This window comes from Asterias amurensis, chromosome 3 (assembly GCF_032118995.1).
Source record: "Asterias amurensis chromosome 3, ASM3211899v1".
NCBI classification, from domain to species: Eukaryota; Metazoa; Echinodermata; class Asteroidea; order Forcipulatida; family Asteriidae; genus Asterias; species Asterias amurensis.
The window spans coordinates 13,046,096-13,064,862 of NC_092650.1; the positions used below are offsets into that span (position 1 = coordinate 13,046,096).

The window sequence follows — 18,767 nt, forward strand, 5'->3', positions numbered from 1 at the left end:
TCATGAATCAGCAGCAGCCAGTAGCATACAATCAATCCCCCGCCCACATGCATCACAGAATTCACCTGTACCATAATATTTCAATTTGCTCTTCAATTATCTGTCCAACCAGGATGCACCTGCGAGTTGTTTTTTCAGCATTTCGATAAACTTTACACCCTCCCCTGTCTTTCCTCTAGCATGCTGGTATTTTCTTTCTGGACACACAGGAGACATGCCTCCTGACTGAGGAAGCACTATTCTGTTGCCTGTCATGTGTGCTTGTCATCACTAAAGTTCAGACCTTATTGCACCTGGCGTGAGAGGAGCAGTGTGCAGACAGATTTCAACTCTTTTCTCATTTTTGGACTTCTTTGGGAATTTTGGACTGGTGGTGGAATAGACTTGGTTCAAGTCATTTGTGTACATGGATGATGGGTGTAGATTTACCTCATTGTCCTTCTTCAGGGCTTTCGGGACAAACTTATCTGCTATGGGATTGTAAAAACAAGAATGTTAAAGGGAAGGTACACGTTTGGTAATTGCCAAAGACCTGTCTTCTCACTTGGTGTATCCCATTATAACCATAAAATAACAAGCCTGTGAAAAATTGGGCTCAATCGGTCATTGAAATTGTGGGAAAAAGATGAAAGAAAAAAAACCTTGTGGGACGAATTTGTGTGCTTTCAGATAGGAATATAAGACTTCTAGTTAGAAGTCTTTTATTATTTTAGTGAAAATATACCTCTTTCTCAAAAACTACGTTACTTCAAAGGGAGTTATTTCCCACGATGTTTTATACTATCAACAGCTCTTCAATGCTCATTACCAAGTCAGTTTTTAAGTTAATATTTGTTTTAAGTAATTACCAAATGTGTACCTTCCCTTTAAGGAAATCGAAGCAAAGATTAAAGCCTAAATTAGGCTACATGTGGTAGCAAAGTCAATTTTCTTGCGTCAAAATGGTAAAACAGGGCAAACTCATTGTTTGCATCACTAAAATTCGCCTTGTCTGGAATTTAAACCCATCTTAATGCAGTGGCGTTCATCTTTTCGACTGGTCTTTGACAGATGTGATAAACTCTGTTTATCTGTTTGCAAACAGAGTGGTAATATTGTTAAAGCCAAGTGCATGGAGTTCTTTTAGTTCAACAAGTTGCCTCATCAGTCACTGTTTTCACTAAATATATTGGTGTTTGTTTTCATACTCTCTCTCTCTCTCTCTCTCTCTAGTCGACCGAGGTTGGAACATGTTGAGATTTGACAATCCTTGTCTATTTCTCGTTACAGACACTGGACACTAATGGTAATTGTCAAAGACCAACCATCTCACTTGGTGTAACTCAACATATGCATAAAGTACCAAACCTGTGAAATTTTGAGCTCAATCGGTCATCGAAGTTGCGAGATAATAATGAAAGAAAAAACACCCTTGTCACACGAAGTTGTATGCTTTCAGATGCTTGATTTCGAGACCTCAAATTCTAACTCTGAGGTCATGAAGTCAAATTCGTTAAAAATTACTTCTTTCTCGAAAAACTACTCCACTTCAGAGAGAGCCTTTTTTCACAATGTTTTATACTATCAATCTCTCCCAATTACTCGTTACCAAGTAAGGGTTTATGCTAATAATTATTTTGAGTAATTATTAGTAGTGTCCACTGCCTTTAAGTGGGGGAGATCATTTGGATGGAAGCACCGGCAAGTACATCTGTATAGCTGAGCTTTTGTCTTCCCCTGTCTGTTTACATACATAACCGGTTTTAGTGAACTTGAAACCCGGCGGTATTCTCTTTCTTGTTTTGGGAATTATAAAACTTGATTTTCTCATGTGAGGATTCATAACTTCTTTTCTTCTTTTTTAATGGGATACAGTTAAAGTTGAGGTCTTCTTGAAACAACAGATACTTAGGCCAAATAAAACAAAATACCAGTTGATCGTCCCCGCCCACATCCTATTTTGGGGCCGCATCCTTTTTTTTTACTATTTACTATTTTTTCAGAAGGACTGGCCTTGGAGCTTTTTTTCCGAATCTAACTTGATGCTCTCGAACACTTGTAACCGTCTGTTTCATAAAACAATATTAGTGAATGCCTATACCAGCAAATCTTTTTAGTGTTATCCGACCCTGTTAGTGTTAGTGTTAACACAGGTCCTCATGCAGCTAATAGGTATAAATAAGTTTGTGGTTGATTCAAACTGAAGAATTGGTGGCCTGTTTGATTTGAAATACTTAGCGGCCATCTTGAAAAAAAAATAGTAAATAGTAAATAGTGAGGCCCTCATCCTCCTCTTTTTTGAAAAATCCGGACGATCAACTGGTATTTTTTGTTATTTGGCTTTATTACATTGCCAACCACATTCTTGTTCTTCTCATCTTTGTTTTGTATTTACAATTAGCATGCTAACTGGTTTTGGTGAGGTCATTTGAATGGATGAGAAGCAACATGGCTGCGTTGTTACTGAAGATTTACTTGGCACTGAGGTTGAAATTTTTGTCAACTCGTTTCAACTCGAGTTTTGGACTCTAATTACAGCTTGAGATAAATGACATAACCAAACGAAAAAGTCCACGATTGAAGATAAACGCTTCATCATGTACTAGGGAACGACAAGTTTTTAAAAGGGAATGTACATCATTGCTCTTCGGATGAGTGAATTAATTACAGTTCCATCCAATTTAAGCATGACAATTTCATCCAATATTCAAATTAATTGGTAATGTTTCAGAGAAACCGAAAAAAGAAAGAAATATTAAGCTGTTGTAAACTGCTTACAAACCTGAATAGCAAGACAATCTTTTATTGGTCTGTCATCTTGACCCTCGGAGAGTCTTTCCCAAGGGTAATGGGATATATTTTGTTGGAGATTTTGAGTGCTTGTTCATCGATGGTTGGACCACTTAAGTAAGGTCCCTTTGGAAATTAAGGGCTAGTATTTTAATTGCTACGATTGAAAGAAGCAATTGTGATTTGTGGGGTCTTGAAATGCTATGTTCTGGACTTAATTCCTCTGGAGGGATGGTACTGTGGTATGATCTTTACAGTAAATGAGCTTTCAGATTGAAGCTATAGCTTCGCCTTTTCCATACTTTGTTTTTAAAGCACTGATTCTGTGTAGATATTAATCAGAAACAAATAATAAACAATTTCAATTGGAAAGTTCACACTGTCAGAAGGTAGAAATTTTTCTTTGTAGTAGTTTTATCTTCAACTGTGTCATATGATGATAATGTAAGTCTGTTGGATTGCTTGTTGACTTTGTGTGGATTTCATATTAATCAACACTCACTTAATATTGTACTTACAAGAAAAACAGCTTGTTTCTGATTTGCTTATTGATTTCAGTTCCCTCGTCAGGCAGGAGGAATACAAGGGAATTAAAACACCTTAGCAATTTAATTCAGTCTTTAACATTTATTCTTTAAAGACCAGTCTGCTAAATTGCATAAAACATCTCAACATATGCATAAAATGACAAACCTGTGAAAATTTGAGCTCAATCGGATGTCAAAGTTGTGAGACAATAATTTAGGAAAAAACACCCTTGTCACACGAAGTTGTGTGCTTTCAGATGCTTGATTTCGAGACCTCAAAATCTTTTTCTAAGGTCTGGATATAAAATTTGTTGAAAATAACTTCTGTTGCGAAAACTACATTGCTTCAGAGGGAGGCGTTTCTCACAATGTTTAATACTATCAAGAGCTCCCCATTACTCGTTACCAAGTAAGGGTTTATGCTAATAGTTATTTGTTAGTAATTACCAATAGTGTCCACTGCCTTTAATTAAACGAAAACGAAGCTTTCGACATGAAAATCTGCAGATTAGTTCTAATTGAGTATATATGTACTTTTTGCCAAAAACAGAATGACCTCAATGTCTATCCATGGAAAGCTAAAATGGAAGCGGGGATTGTTGCTTACAAATGGCTGTTGGGTAGATTAGCTCGCAGGATTGACACAAGAAGATCAATATCATTCAGACCTTCTTGGCACATTTCTAATGAAGACCTCTGGCTCAAGTCTTTTGTGATTCTACTCTGGCATCAATATACAACACCTGCAAATAGTTGATGAGCAAAGAAAAAAGAACTTTGATTCTCTTAATCTTGCCAGAGAATTGGGGGAAATCTTTTCCCCAAGACTTAATGCGGATGCATGTTTTTTCTTGATTTGTAGAAATGTGATTCGGAAGTAGGTATTTCCTATGCAGCGAGAAGCACCTGTTTTGAGTATCTCAGTCGTCTTTTGCCTGTGGACATTGAAGGGAAGGATTTGTTGTTGTGTAAGGAGGTTTAACACCTAGAACTACATCTTGGCTGAGCTAGGAGCATTTCTTAAATGGACGTAACTCTATGTTTTCATTTTCTTTGTATGTCATTTATTTGTTCTTCTTGTGAAGAAAAGGACTCTCAGAATAGGGAACTTCATCACTAGCTAAGATCCCAATAGAGAAATTGGAAGCTTCAGTTTTAGATGTGGGAGGAAAACCCCAGATAATTATTCAGTGAAAACCCACGCAGTCTTGTAGGGACTGAAAACCCAATCCATATAGTGCCCCTGGCAGGACTCACAAAGGGATCCCTGAGGTAAAGGGTAGGAAAGATACCACTTTGCCAACCTGAGTCCATCTGGTTTATATTTATATTGTTATATTTATTTAATTTCTCGGGAAATGAGTACAATAATACACATTAGTGAGGTTAAAAACATTGAAAAATACAGCAAAGAGCAATTAAAATACACTAGGTTAAAAAAATTGAAAAATACAGCAAAGAGCAATTTAAATACAGTAAAGAAAGAGAAACGGCTGAAGGATTGCCTTAAAGAAACACAGTTCCTGTCGAGGCTCTCCTCTCCAGCTGATCTTAAAAAGAACAATAAAAAAGTAGAATAATAAAAATCAAAAAAATATAAGTATTCTATATAGCAGCAAAAACAAGCAAAGACGCGAAAAATAGTCATACAAGTAGATCCAGTAACTGAGGCGCTGTACTCCTTTTTTCGAATTTTGACATTATCGGCGACAGATTTGAGATAGTGATTCCAAATTGTGTAGGCACTCTGAACTCAATAGAATACCCAGCCAGGTTCCTGTTTGATAAAGTATAAAGTAGAAGTTTGCACACTTGATGACATTTTGTGCATTTGTGCTTTTCAATTCCAAAATGTCGTAGCAGTTGCTGCTGTCAATGTTTGCAAAAGGAGTCTGTATTCATTGTCTGTATTTCAGAGATTGTAAAAGTTCATATAGGTATGGTATATAAGTGGCTAAATTAGTGGATTTTCTGGTGGGTACATCAGGACATTAAAGCTTAAAGATTGTTATGTTAGGTTTCAAAAAATATTCATAAATACCTCAGACAGTTTTGCTATTCCTATTGGTGGAAAGCGCGTCACGTGGGTGTGTATAAACCTTTGTTTATGACCGGTAAAAAGTGTTAATTCATGGGCGTGACACGCGACCTTGCACCTGTTCTTACAGTTTCTTCATTCCTATTGGTCGAGAGCAACGGCTAAAACAGTCACGCGATACGCGCGAGGCGCACAGCATTCCCTTATAAGGAGTTGTTTATCCGAGGGCGGTGGAGGGCTTTACCATTTCATAGCTGGAGGGGTGTTATGTTGAAAGAAATCATTTTTACTGAAATTTATTTTACTTTTTGACCAAAAAGTGTTGATTTTTTTGACCGAAAGGTATTTATGAATGTGAATCAAAGTGTGTTGAATCGGTTTGCAACTAGTGGTTTTTAACCCGCCGGGGCCTGGTTCTTGATAATTTACCTCAACTTCGTCTCGATAAAATGATCAAGAACCAGGCCTCGTTGGGATTAAACCACAAGTTGAAAACTCTTCACCACACATTGATTCCCTTAATCAATCTGATCCTACCCTCTATTTTTCAATAAACACATCACAAAGCAACCAATTATGCTCATACAAATCATCACTGTGTGTTTTCTTGGGAAAATTTAAACTGGTTACATGATGTCAAATGGACTATTTCTTATAAAGCTCTTTAGAGGTAATGTAGGCAATAACTTCTTTAATTACTAAAGCCAATTCGCATTTACCATTTTTTTTTTAACAAGTAGACAATTTCCACATCCAGGGGTTCAGGAAGGAGCACACAGACTTGCACCCCCACCCCTTATAAACCAGGGATGAGATAGCTAGTTCAGAGATTTATCTGAAATCGGACCCTTTTTTTTTTTTTTATTTTTTTTTTTTTATTATATTATATAAGTCTACCTGGTAATCAAGATGCTGTATTTGTTCTCCAAATTAATTAATAATGCTCTTGTATCTTATTTTCTAGCACTGAGGGATATTGTTCCCAAAAGCTCCCTGGAATCTATAACTCAAGGGTGGTCAAAAAGTACAATCACAGTCATTTCAATTTTGCTCCTAAGATCTGGATATCAGTTTCAGACTTTTTTTGTTGGCAGTGACTCTCATCCCTTCACACACACCTACAGCAAATGAATCCAACGTCTGCCTTTATGATAGCACACTGAATTAGTTGCCGCCCAACCCCCTGGCATATCACCTTGGTCGCCATGCATCTCTGGATCCCCCTCCCCCCCCCCCCCCCCCCCTGCTCAGAGGGACAAACATATGTAAATGTTCAGTAGGTGACCACATGACAAGTCATTAGGAGAACAGACAAGTATAATGGGATTAGGGTGTAAAGTGGTCATATATCAACTATCAGTTGGTCATTGGAAATTATGGAATAAGAATTGTTACTGTACACAAACAAAGTTCAAAGGCACTCAATCAAATCATAGAGCAAGGAAGATCAAATCATCTGAAATAATTGTTTCCTTCCTCCATGTTCTGATTAATATCCATAACAAAACTGACATTAACTTTGTTGTGAGTCTAAAACTGAGTCTAAAATCCAATAGTAAAAATCTGAGTTTCTGTTTAACTACTATTGTTTTCTACTTCTAGCGTCTGGCCTAACAGTAACACCTTGAATTTGTGAACATTTCTGGTTCAAAGTATTTCTTAGGACTTTCTTACAAAATAAGTACAATAGCAACAAAGTACAAACGATTGTCAAATGAGTTGATAACATAAAAATGTTGTAAAAGCATGTGAATGGTGCTTGTGTACTGTGTGTGGGTTATGTTGGAATAACATGGCAAACAAGAATAAGATCTAAAAGAAAATTGGGTATGTACCTGACATACATCTGTAGCTCCATTTAATTGCCGATATTGATATACGTGTGTTCACATGTTCACATGTTTCCACATGTGTCAAATGGTAGCCTGATATTGAGTTTTTTAATCAAGCATTCACAAGTACATAATCACACTGGAGTCAAATGTCTTATGCTATGGTGCCGCTGGTTCAGAGTGTACAAGACAGAAGGAATTGAAATTGCAACAACAATTACCTACATGTCCAAATGAAGATTGAATAATAATTGCTGTGTTCCCCCTTAGATAAATTCTTCTGCAAAAACATGTCCTCAATCCATTTTCTTATACTGTAATGAAAAATCAATGTTTTAAAATTTGTGTAGTACAAATTAGGAGTAATTTTCTTAACCTGGGAGGGTTTGTACCCCATCTAACTTGCTGAGATGCTGCTGGCATTGAGGAGTCGTCATTTTGTCCAGAAGTCTGGGGGCTGTTCTCCTAGCAGGGTACCCTGTGTGCACAGCTGTGCCTCAATCAATCTTATAAAGGCATCTGTGTTTTGACAGGTTATCGCACCATGGCCACAGTCTCTGGCAAGGTTTAGGCAAGAAAAATTAGACAGGTATAACTGAATATTGAATATTTTGTAGCGTTTGTCATTTCTGTGTGTAGTTAAGAGGAAGAGAGACTGGGACAGGTGATGGACTGTCAGTTATGAAGCTTCAGATGCTACTGATCAACTTGATGACAACGAATGTTGCACGTCACAGACTTCTTGGCTGAATTCAATCCCAGGATCTCCTGACTCAACGCAAAGTTTTTGTGTCATGATTTTTTTGGGTGTGTGTGGCCGAAGTGTGAAGGCAGCAAGAATCAACAGAAATTGGGATATGGCACCGTTAATGTAAATATAACAGCAGTGCTAGTGTGATTCATTGCAATACTAAAGTCACTGTTTGTAACTCATAATGATTGTGCATAAAGCTGAATGTCCTTCTGATGAAGATAAATCCGCTGCTGTTTTACCTGGAATCTGTTTAAATCTGCTTAAATCTGTAAATGCTGACAAGAAGTGCACATGTCTACCCGCTTGAAGCGAGATAGATTTGTTCTCATCTATCATACTTAATAGGTAAAACCAAATGGATTTTGGATTCTAGAAGTTTTGTTGAATGTGTGACCCTGGGTCATTGGAAATATTATTACATCGTTAAAGGCACTGGACACTTTTGGTAATTACACAAAATAATGTTTAAGTAGGATTTGAAACTTTGCATGGTGGAAATATGATAAAGAAAGGGTAATGGTAACACCATGTAATGATTATCTCTACCGATTGAAACGTCCAACCAACGGTTCTTTTCAGAAACACCCCAACTCATTAGAGATAGTCATTACATGGTGTTACCGCAAAAAATTATTTTTGTCATAGAAATTAGGTGGGTACAATTAAGCAACGGAGAGCTGTTGATAGTATAAAGTTTTGTGAGAAACGGCTCCCTCTGAAGTAATATAATTATTTAGAAAGAAGTAGTTTTCCCGTGATTTTGATTTCGATCGAGACCTCCAAGTAGATTTTGAGGTCCCGAAATCAAGCATCTGAGAGAACACAACTTCATGTAATAAGGGTGTTTTTTTCTTCCATTATTATCTTTATTTGACGACCAATGGGCTCAAATTTTCGCATATTGGTTATTTTGTGCATATTATGTTGAGATGGTGAGAAGACTGATCTTCGACAATTACCGAAGGTGTCCATTGTCTTTAATACTTGTACATAAATACCTGGGAAAATTCATCCATTCTGATTGATTGAGAGGAAATAACGTGTGTATGTTTAATGTGTGGTTAACATGGTAAGGAGTGTTTAAATATAGCTTGTGCGGGTGCTAATTTACGCTTAACGCATCAATACATATCAGTACTCAGTGTAAAATCTACGGGCGTACCCACAACTGGTGAGCATCACATGCAATTATGCCTTTCGTGAAACAAAGCCCATTAATGTGACAGCAATTCAAATCTACAAAAAAAATTGAACAGATGGTCCAACATTGTTACCTCTTTTAACAAAAAAGGTATTTATGAATGGGAATAGAGTAAAAGGAGTAATGACTTGGTCTTAAATAAGACAATCAATGTGTGGTGAAGAGGTTTTCAGCTAGTGGTTTAATCCAAACGAGGCCTGGTTTATGATAACTTTACCGAGACAAAGTCGAGGTAAATTATCAAGAACCAGGCCTCGGCGGGTTTAAACCACTAGCTGAAAACCGATTCAACACACTTTGATTCCCATTCATTAATACCTTTTCGGTCAAAAAACATCAACACTTTTGGTCAAAAAGTAAAATAAATGCAAAAATCATAATTGTTCAATGATTTCTTTCAACACAACACCCCTCCAGCTCTGAAATGGTAAGGCCCTCAACCGCGCTCGGGTAAACAACTCCTTATAAGGGAATGATGTGCGCGTTGCGGGTATCCCGTGATGTGGCACAACTGTCCCGGCCGTTGCTCTCGACCAATAAGAACGAAGAAACTGTCTTATAAGCACAGGTGCAAGCTCATGTGTCACGCCCATGTTTCAACACTTTACTGGTCATAAACAAAGGTTTATAAACACCCACATGATGCGCTCTCCACCATCAGGAATAGGGAAACTGTCCAAAGTATTTATGAATAGTTGATCGTACTGAACTCGCCCTGGTCAAGACTGTGAATAAACTTGTTAAGACCTAGCCCTACATATAAATGTTGGTAAATAATCTTTCAAGTTCAGACATTGCTTGTGTCTGTAACAACATCGAACTTGAGTCTAGTGCACCAAGCAATTAACATTTGACTGCAGTGCATGAGACAGAAGTAACAATATAAAGATGCATTGTTGTAGCTGAGATTTAACAACTTATTCTTCAAACATGTCACGCTGTCCGGATCATTGCCACCTTTCTATATGGATCAACCAGGGCCTTCACACAGAGCTGACAGTTCCTGCCAAAAGGAACCTTTCTAAGGGCATTGGATAGACCAAGTTCAGGGCCCAATTTCATAAAGTGTCATCCGTATATGGTCCTCAACTGTCTGTTGAATATGTCATAAAATTTCTTCCTTGATAAAAACAGGATTACTAACCAAATTTCCATTTCTTGCATATTGCTTGTTAGTGGTATTTAGCTGTTGTTTGCTTATCCTGAAAATCATGTGGAAATTTGGTTGGTAATCCTGTTTTTATCAAGGAAGAAATTTCATGCTAAGCAAATTTTTGTGCTTAGTAGCTCTATGAAATTGGGCCCAGGTCCGCAAGCAATCATGGCGCTCAATTTTTGAAGAAAAACAAAATTATATGAAATATTCAACAGACATTTGAGGACCACATACGGATGACACTTTATGCAATTATCACAAACTGCATGCCTACTAATTGAAAAAAAAAAAAAAACATTCTCTCAAATATTAACCCAACATTATAGACATCACCTTTGCCACAAAAACCAACAAACTTGAAAACACAACATCACATGATACTATAAATTGTTGAAATGAGAACCTCCATGACTGAAGAAGTCACTGAATTTGACCAATTCAGCTTGAAATCGAGTGGCTTCTACCAAAGTCATGTCTCTATGCTTCTACCAGTTAAAAAAAATGACCAAGATCACGATGCCATTTTTCTACCAGTAAGTAACTGGGGCATGTGATCAATGTACAATAGGTCTCTAAGATTTATTATAGACTCTGCACTGTTTTGGAATACCACATTTTGAAGAACTTTAGCTTACTACATTTTTTAACTTAATGATACAAATGTTCCCCTAACATCTTCACAGGGTGCAACGTTTTCTCATTACTATGTGTACAATTTGTGTGTATATAACAACTGATATGTTTTCAAAGCCAAAGCTATTAGTAGGCCTATTGATTAGTTTTAATTTGAGACCAATCTTCTTTAATTTTGGGTAAAGTCATAAAGTCAACTGAATTAAATCCTAAATTTGTTTTCATTAAAATAGAAAAGTACTTATCTTGATGAAATAATGTACAATGTACATCCACCATGTCAAGAACTGTACTTCACAAACAAAAAGTGATTTAAAATTCCCAGCGGTTTGTTTCACCAACTCCCTCTGCCGATAATTAACTGTAAATTCCCCCACCCCCCAAAAAGAACTAGAGCCTCTTGTGGTTGCAACAGTATCCAACAGTGACGTGTGAATCTTGGAGCCTATCTTGCAATATGTAATTCATGTTATTATTGCACAGGTGCCTCCAGCCCCAATCACTATTGGATTCCCTGCCTGCAAAGATAATGATTTTTCCCTGGGCCCGAGCTCATCAGTGTAGTGTTAGTTGGAGATTATGCCCAGGTGGCATAACACCTAAGACGAGACAGACAAACCAGGGTCCCTCTACTTTTTTTCTATTGATTCTAAGGGTGGGTCTTGTTATACATGCATTACCCAACCAAAAATTGGATAACGCTATACCCATCCGAGCATGTACGCCTTCTTATTTTATTAGACAACCATTCTTGTCCTGACAATGCACTTCTGAGACTTGTTTTTTATTGACAACTAAATAATCAGTTAAATTTGATAAAGTGAAAGGAGAGTTGATTTCATTGCATTTGTTTCAGGGCTGAATGATAAGACTTGGTGAGCTTTGCATCCATTTATTCAAATCCCTGTTTTCAAGAAGTAAATCTTCAGATATTCAGGTTTTGACAAATATTTTAAAAACTTGGCTTGCACATTTGTAATAATGGCTCTGTTTGATAACAGTTTTCAACAGTTTTCTTGTTTTTAGAAACCTCATAATATTTTGAACACAAAAGAAAGAAAGAAAGAAAGAGGCGTAACCTGAATGGGAGAAAATATGTAAACTTATTCCTTTTTTTAACTTTTGTCAATACTCCAAAACGGCACTGTGTTTCAGTACAGGGGATCTTCATCTTCTAGACCCAATTCCATGTCTAAATCACATCATTTTGCTTTATGGAGTTTACAACTTGATAAATTGGTATACGTAGTTCAGCCTTTGTGTGGTTTCTGACAAATACAATGTATTCCCTTCAAGAATAAAACACAACATTTGTTTTTGGTCGAGTAAAATAATTCCTATCATGCATCTATAGGCCTACAGTTTTTAAGAAATACACCGTTTAACTAATCTGTGACAGGTGCAAATTTAACATTTATATTGATATCCGTTATAACCTGTGACACGTTCATTAAATTTGGTGGTTGCGTTTATTGAAGACAAAAGTGCTTATTTGTTTATTTGAATGCCGCTTTTGAACCAAATATTTATAGAGCACTGAGAGTGTCAGATGGATGGGGAACTGGAGCTCTAGTATTGTTTGAATGTGAACTTCACATGGGCGCCATTTCAGCAAGCAAATGTTTTGTTGTATCATGTATAGCAATGGATATTGTTTGCACTGATCTATTGTTGCATCAAAAGAGTTGCTTACTGGAATGGCGTCAAGTGTACATTTTAGCTTGAAATCTTCATCTTGTGCCTTTGGCACTCTATAATCTTTGTTTTGAGCTTGCAAATTGTGGGTTCTTTAAAATAATGTATTTTCTTGACTTGTTAAATTAAATGTGAAGTTTCTCTGGAGGATTCGTAGTAAACTTTATAGTGAGTGAGCTTTCAGATTGAAACTAATAATTTGTGTTCAACATTCATGCTTTTGAGAGAGAGGCTTCTTTTGTGGGGTGTTGGAGAGCGGGCAGCTGTAATCTTTAGAGGTGTCGGGCAAATAAAAACACTCCATTGATTGAGTAGACTTGATTGATATTTCAAGTTCTTGCATTTCAATTAGCATTCTTCATATTTCTTTGAATGTATATAGGTGCTGTTTGAGGAAACATATATCCATGTGTTCATACATATTCTGTATTTTGAGAACATTATAGTGAGCGCAATACTTGTTTGAAGACACTAGACACTATTAGTATTTGTCAAAGGCCAGTCTTCTCACTTGGTGTATCTCAACATATGCATAAAATAACAAACCTGTTAAAAATTTTAGCTCAATGGGAGACTTTGGAGCGCTTGGTGGCGGCAGACTTACCAGGTGAATTTCCATTGTTTACGTAGTTCCGTGCATGCGCACATTACCGATAACAATGGATTTTACCTGGTAATTAGTCTGCTGCCACCAAGCGTCCCAAAAGTCTCCCATTGGTCGTCAAAGTTGCAAGATAATATTGAAATAAAAAACACCTCTGTCACATGAAGTTGTGTGCTTTCAGATGCTTGATTTCGAGACCTCAAAATCTAAATCTGAGGTTTTGAAATCAAATTCGTGGAAAATTACTTCTTTCTCGAAAGCTACATTACTTCAGAGGGAGCCGTTTCTCACAATGTTTTATACCATCAACAGCTCTCCATTACTCGTTACCAAGTAAGTTTTTATGCTAAAAATTATTTTGAGTAATTACCAATAGTGTCTGGTGCCTTGAAAGGTTTTGCTCTAACACTTCACATTATTTTATTCTAAGTAACTTCTACATCATCTACCTAATTTGAAGGGATACTGACTGGTTTTACATAACTTGATTTACTTTTGTTTAAAAAAAAAATATCTTTGAAGGTACTTTACATCATTGCTTCTTGTTTTTATTGCAACACAATCAAAATAAGCAACTGCGATTAATGGGGTTTTCCCTGCTATGATTTCCTGTGATTGTGACAGTATTACAGACTGGAATGTTTCCTTTGAGTATTATTACTTTTAGGGTTTTATAATGCCAGATATAAACCTGCCTCGAACACAAAGGGGCTCTAGACAAGCATATCACTTTTATGTTGTGTGACTGGAGGACTTGCAATCACAAGGTTGTTGGTTCAAATCTATACCAGGCTAACCCTATATAGTTTCATAAATACCTCGGACAGTTTGTCCATTCTGCTGATTGGTCGAGAGGGCATCACGAGGGGTTGTTTGAACGGGCGATATGACACCCTAAAAAAGTGTTGAAACATGGGCGTGACACGCGAGCTTGCACCTGTGCTTATAAGACAGTTTCTTCATTCCTATTGGTCGAGAGCAACAACCAGAACATTTGTGCCACATAACTACTGATACATTGTCAGTAGAGCAGATGAGGCTATAAGCGATACGCGCGATGCGCACAGCAATCTCCTTATGAGGAGTTGTTTACCCGAGGGTCTTACCATTTCATAGCTGGAGTGGTGTTGTGTTGAAAGAATCATTAAACAATTATGATTTTTGCATTTATTTTACTTTTTGACCAAAAAGTGTTTATGTTTTTTGACCGAAAAGGTATTTATGAATGGGAATCAAAGTCTGTAAAACTTATCCGTTTCCGACGTGCTTGAGCTCTGTACGTCTGTGTGTTGCATTGTTATGCCTGAGACAACAGTTTCCAGATCCGTTCGTGCTCGTATAGTCTTGGTGCAAGATGTTCTTGTTTTCTTTTCGCACACAGCGGGGCCAACTCACAGACAACGCTCGCATCTCCCTTAACAAGAAACATCTTGCACCAAGACTAGCATTGTATCCAAAAACAACCGGCTATAAACAGAGCTCTAGCTGGTCATTGTCAACTGCTTAAACACCCCCACGTGACGCACTCTCCACCAATAGGAATAGCGAAACTGTCTGAGGTATTTACAAATGTATATTTATAGGTAAATCTGCAATTTATTTTTGGATGATGCGGGCATCTCCTGGAGAAGCTCCAACTTGCCCAGCATGCTGTTGCATGTTCTTTGCATGTTCTTTCGAGAGGAAGGAAATCTGAACTATTAATACTACCCAAGTACACACCTAGCATTGTATTGGTTACTCATCAAACAAAGGGTTAATAACAAAATGCTACTGCTGACTGCAAAGCACATAACTGTCAACCCTTAGCCTAAATCTGAGATTATTAAACAAACTTCTATTCTTCATCCAATGTTAGAAGCTTCATTTCATCTGTACCCAGGCTATAGAATGATCTCCCTTTTGACTCAATACACTTAAATTTGTACATTAATTAAAACAAAAACAGCTCAAGACACATCTTTTTAAATCTGCTTACATTTTTGGGGGTACAATTGTCATCTCCCTGTGAGACTCTTTTGAGCAAATTTTGTTTTCACTTCGCTATATGGCCCAGGAGTATAGAATAGTTGAACTCCCTCAGAATGGCTGGTGACATCATTCAGGTATTTGGAGTATTATTAGTTCAGTATTGTATTGTAAGAACAGCCTTGGAGCCTTGTCAATGCCTAGAACTGGTTCATACTGACAGCTCTTTTCACTCTATGGTTGGTGGTCAGAATAGCCTCATCTGCTTTACTGACAATGTATCAGATGGGATTGAGATTGAACATCACTGCAGGGATGAAAATAAAATGGTTTGCTGCAGTTTCAGTTTGAATAGACCCTGACCATTATAGCCTAAAAGGGGGAGAGGTAGTTACTATGCCAACCAATTGAAGCTTCAAATCGAAATATCAACTGGCCCAATTTCATAGAAATAAAAATGAAAGTGTAAAGCTACATGATCCATGAATAAACTTGAAAGATAACATTGAAAAACATGGTTTTACAAACTATCAATTTAGCCAAAATTGGGCGATGCATCTTTAAAGTGACACGTTGCCTTGGATTGGTCGAGTTGGTCCATGAAAACAGTTTGAAATCATTTTTTATCAAATTGATATGATCGGAAACTGTTTTTTAAATAGAATATATAATGATTCAGACAAACATACCTCGAAATTGCACGGTTTTACTTTTTATTTTGCGAACCAACAAGGTCGGCATTTTTTACTCTATAAAATGGCTTCCGTGTGAACTCAAGACAAAAATGGAAAATCGTGCAATTTCAAGGCATGTTTGTGTGGATCATTATTTTCTACTTTAAAATATCTATCTGATTATATCAATTTTATAACCAAAATGGTTTGAAACGCTTTTCATAGACCAACTCGCCTGATCCAAGGCAACATAACCCTTTAAAAGTGGTAAAAGAAGTAGAGTAGCTGTCCCAGTTATGATTGACAAAAGGCAAACTTAAGATCCTAGGTTTCTAGCAAGACAGCGTTTGATTAATTTCAAACAAAAGTCTTGCAACATGATTGTTATTTATTCAGTTGCTAGAATAAGCTGAAGATTGGATTGATTTACTGCACACACCATTCTCTGAAATCTTGTCTACTCTCAAGTGTGTTGTGTACTCTAAAGAAAGCTGTGTTTGGGCTGTGCAGTGTACTGATTGGATTATGTCATCCTAGCATTGATCCAACTGACAACAACTCATCTCACACTGGTGCCCGGATCCCATTTCATCAAGACTTGTATCAGTTGATGCCCGCCAGTAACACATTTGCATGAGGATAGATTTCAACCTTGTGGGGGTTTTGTGGGGGTTTTGTGGGGTTCGAATTTAACAAATGAGGGGGTAGGCTATGGATGCTGGTATTAATGTTATGCAGACTGCACTTCCCCTTGGGGGCGTGCTGCTTATAGTGGTGCCCTTGCATTGTTCATAAAGGCTGTGTGTGCAACAGTTATTAATTAGAACCTAGCACACCCTTGCAACTGAATCACAACTACGTTATGCTGCCTTTGTCTCAAAAACCATCAGTTGTTACTACAGCTCAAACAAATTCATAGATAATATGGCACCTAATTTTCACAGATAGTAAAAACATGCATACATCAACATGTATTTGTCCCAGTGTACAGCGCCCTCGCTCACAAAGCAACAAAAAGTTGCCAACTATCTAAGGACCCTCCCCTCAAATATAATTGTAACCACCATCCACCCTGTCTGTACTTTAATTCCTGCACTAAGACAAACACATCTAAAAGCCAGGTGATGCGGGTGGATCGAACCTGCCTGCAATTGGCCACCCGAGGGAGCCGCTTGTACAGCACTGATTAAGCCTGTGTTGCGTACCCATTGATGCTATTTTCAGGTGATTTGTTGACTACTAGGGCATAATCACAGTCTGCAGCTGGCCAGCTGTACATACTTCAGCACCCCGTCTTTTCATCATCAGCGGACATGTCTCTGTCTTAAACAAGCCGAGCTGAGAGCAAGGGAATATTAACACACCTGCGGGAGGGGCCTGATGACAATCCGCTGAGTGAGTCTAAGAGATGAAATCTTTCCTGGATTTAGGTATAGGGGTGTGTGAATGTGTGCTTGGGAAGCAGGATGATTCAATTTATGACTTAATATCTCCAGAATGCTCATGAATAAATACATCCAATAAAGAGTAAAGATTTCAGTTCTCATTCTATGAATAAACTGCACGTTTCACAGATTGAATATTTCAATGACAAGAAAGTGTTCAACAGTAATATAAAAAAATATATAAAAAATAAAATAAACAAGAGCTGTTTCGCTGCGCTGCGGTACAAAACAGCTAAAACAAATCTGCAGATAATTGTCCTGTTATATTTAAAAGTATACGGTGATTGTTTTATTAACTTGCATGTTTCTGTAGACAGGAACGCTCTTGATTTATTAAACAATGCTTTGAGCAAGTCTGGAGACTTTCAGGGAAAAGGACATGCGCCATCATGACCTAAATCAAATGTAATAGTACAAACCACAAATCATGACAACCTCCCCATCCACATATCAAGCTCAATTCATAAATTGTGCAGACAGCACATTTCTCGGTAGGGTCACTGCTAACTAGGGGGCCTGCACATTTCCCAATAATGACTTGCTGTGAATTTATTAAATATTGATCGAGTATTGACGTGTCATGTAAATTAAATACCTCAGTTCCTCCACAGAGCTGTGTACTTATTTAAGAGAATTTTTGAGGGAATTTATGTTACCCATAATCAATTTTCTTTTTAACATTTTGTTTGGCTTGTGTATGGCTAGGAAGGCAAACCTGGGGTGGATTTCACAAAGGTAGTCCTAACTTAGGACTAGTCCTAGGCAATGCTAAGAGATAGGACCAGTCTTTAGTTAGGATGAGTTACTGGTCCTAACTTAGGACCAGTCCTATCTCTTAGCATTGCCTAGGACTAGTCCTAAATTAGGACTACCTTTGTGAAATCCACCCCTGAATGAGGCTATTCTTCATTCAGGCTCAAGAAATAAAAGTGAAAGGTTTTCTAATTGCACTGATGGGCAGTGAGAATTGTTAAAGTGTAAGGCCACCCCCATGGGTACACTCTTTGTAAATGTTTGTAGCTTTTTCTGGATCTTGTATTCAACACACTCACACACTTTTTGTTCATCATTGACACAGCGTTTTTAGTGTAGTGAAGGGGTTTTCAACTAGTAGTTTAAACCCAACGAGGCCTGGGGTTTAATCATTTTACCGAGACAAAGTCGAGGTAAATTATCAAGAACCAGGCCTCGGCAGGTTCAAACCACTAGTTGAAAACTGATTTAACACACTTTGATTCCCGTTCATAAATACCTTTTCAGTCAAAAAACATCAACACTTTTTGGTCAAAAAGTAAAATAAATGCAAAAATTATAATTGTTCAATGATTTCTTTCAACACCCACTTGACGCGCTCTCCACCAATAGGAATAGCAAAACTGTCTGAGGTATTTATGAATGGTAATAAACGTTGAGATAACTGCCAGTTAGTGGATTTCAAACTGTTGTTTATGAAATGAACACAAAGACATCA

General features: G+C 37.4%; 1 protein-coding gene across 1 annotated transcript in view; it reads left to right on the top strand.

Annotated features, from left to right (window-relative positions):
* The first annotated feature begins 17,173 nt into the window (after positions 1-17,173).
* The window catches only part of LOC139935239 (protein CBFA2T1-like), a 110,721-nt gene continuing 109,127 nt past the window's right edge, over positions 17,174-18,767 (top strand). The window contains exon 1 of the mRNA XM_071929748.1: positions 17,174-17,246. The gene's annotated coding sequence lies outside the window, so the exon portion shown is untranslated. The remainder of the gene's footprint in view (positions 17,247-18,767) is intronic.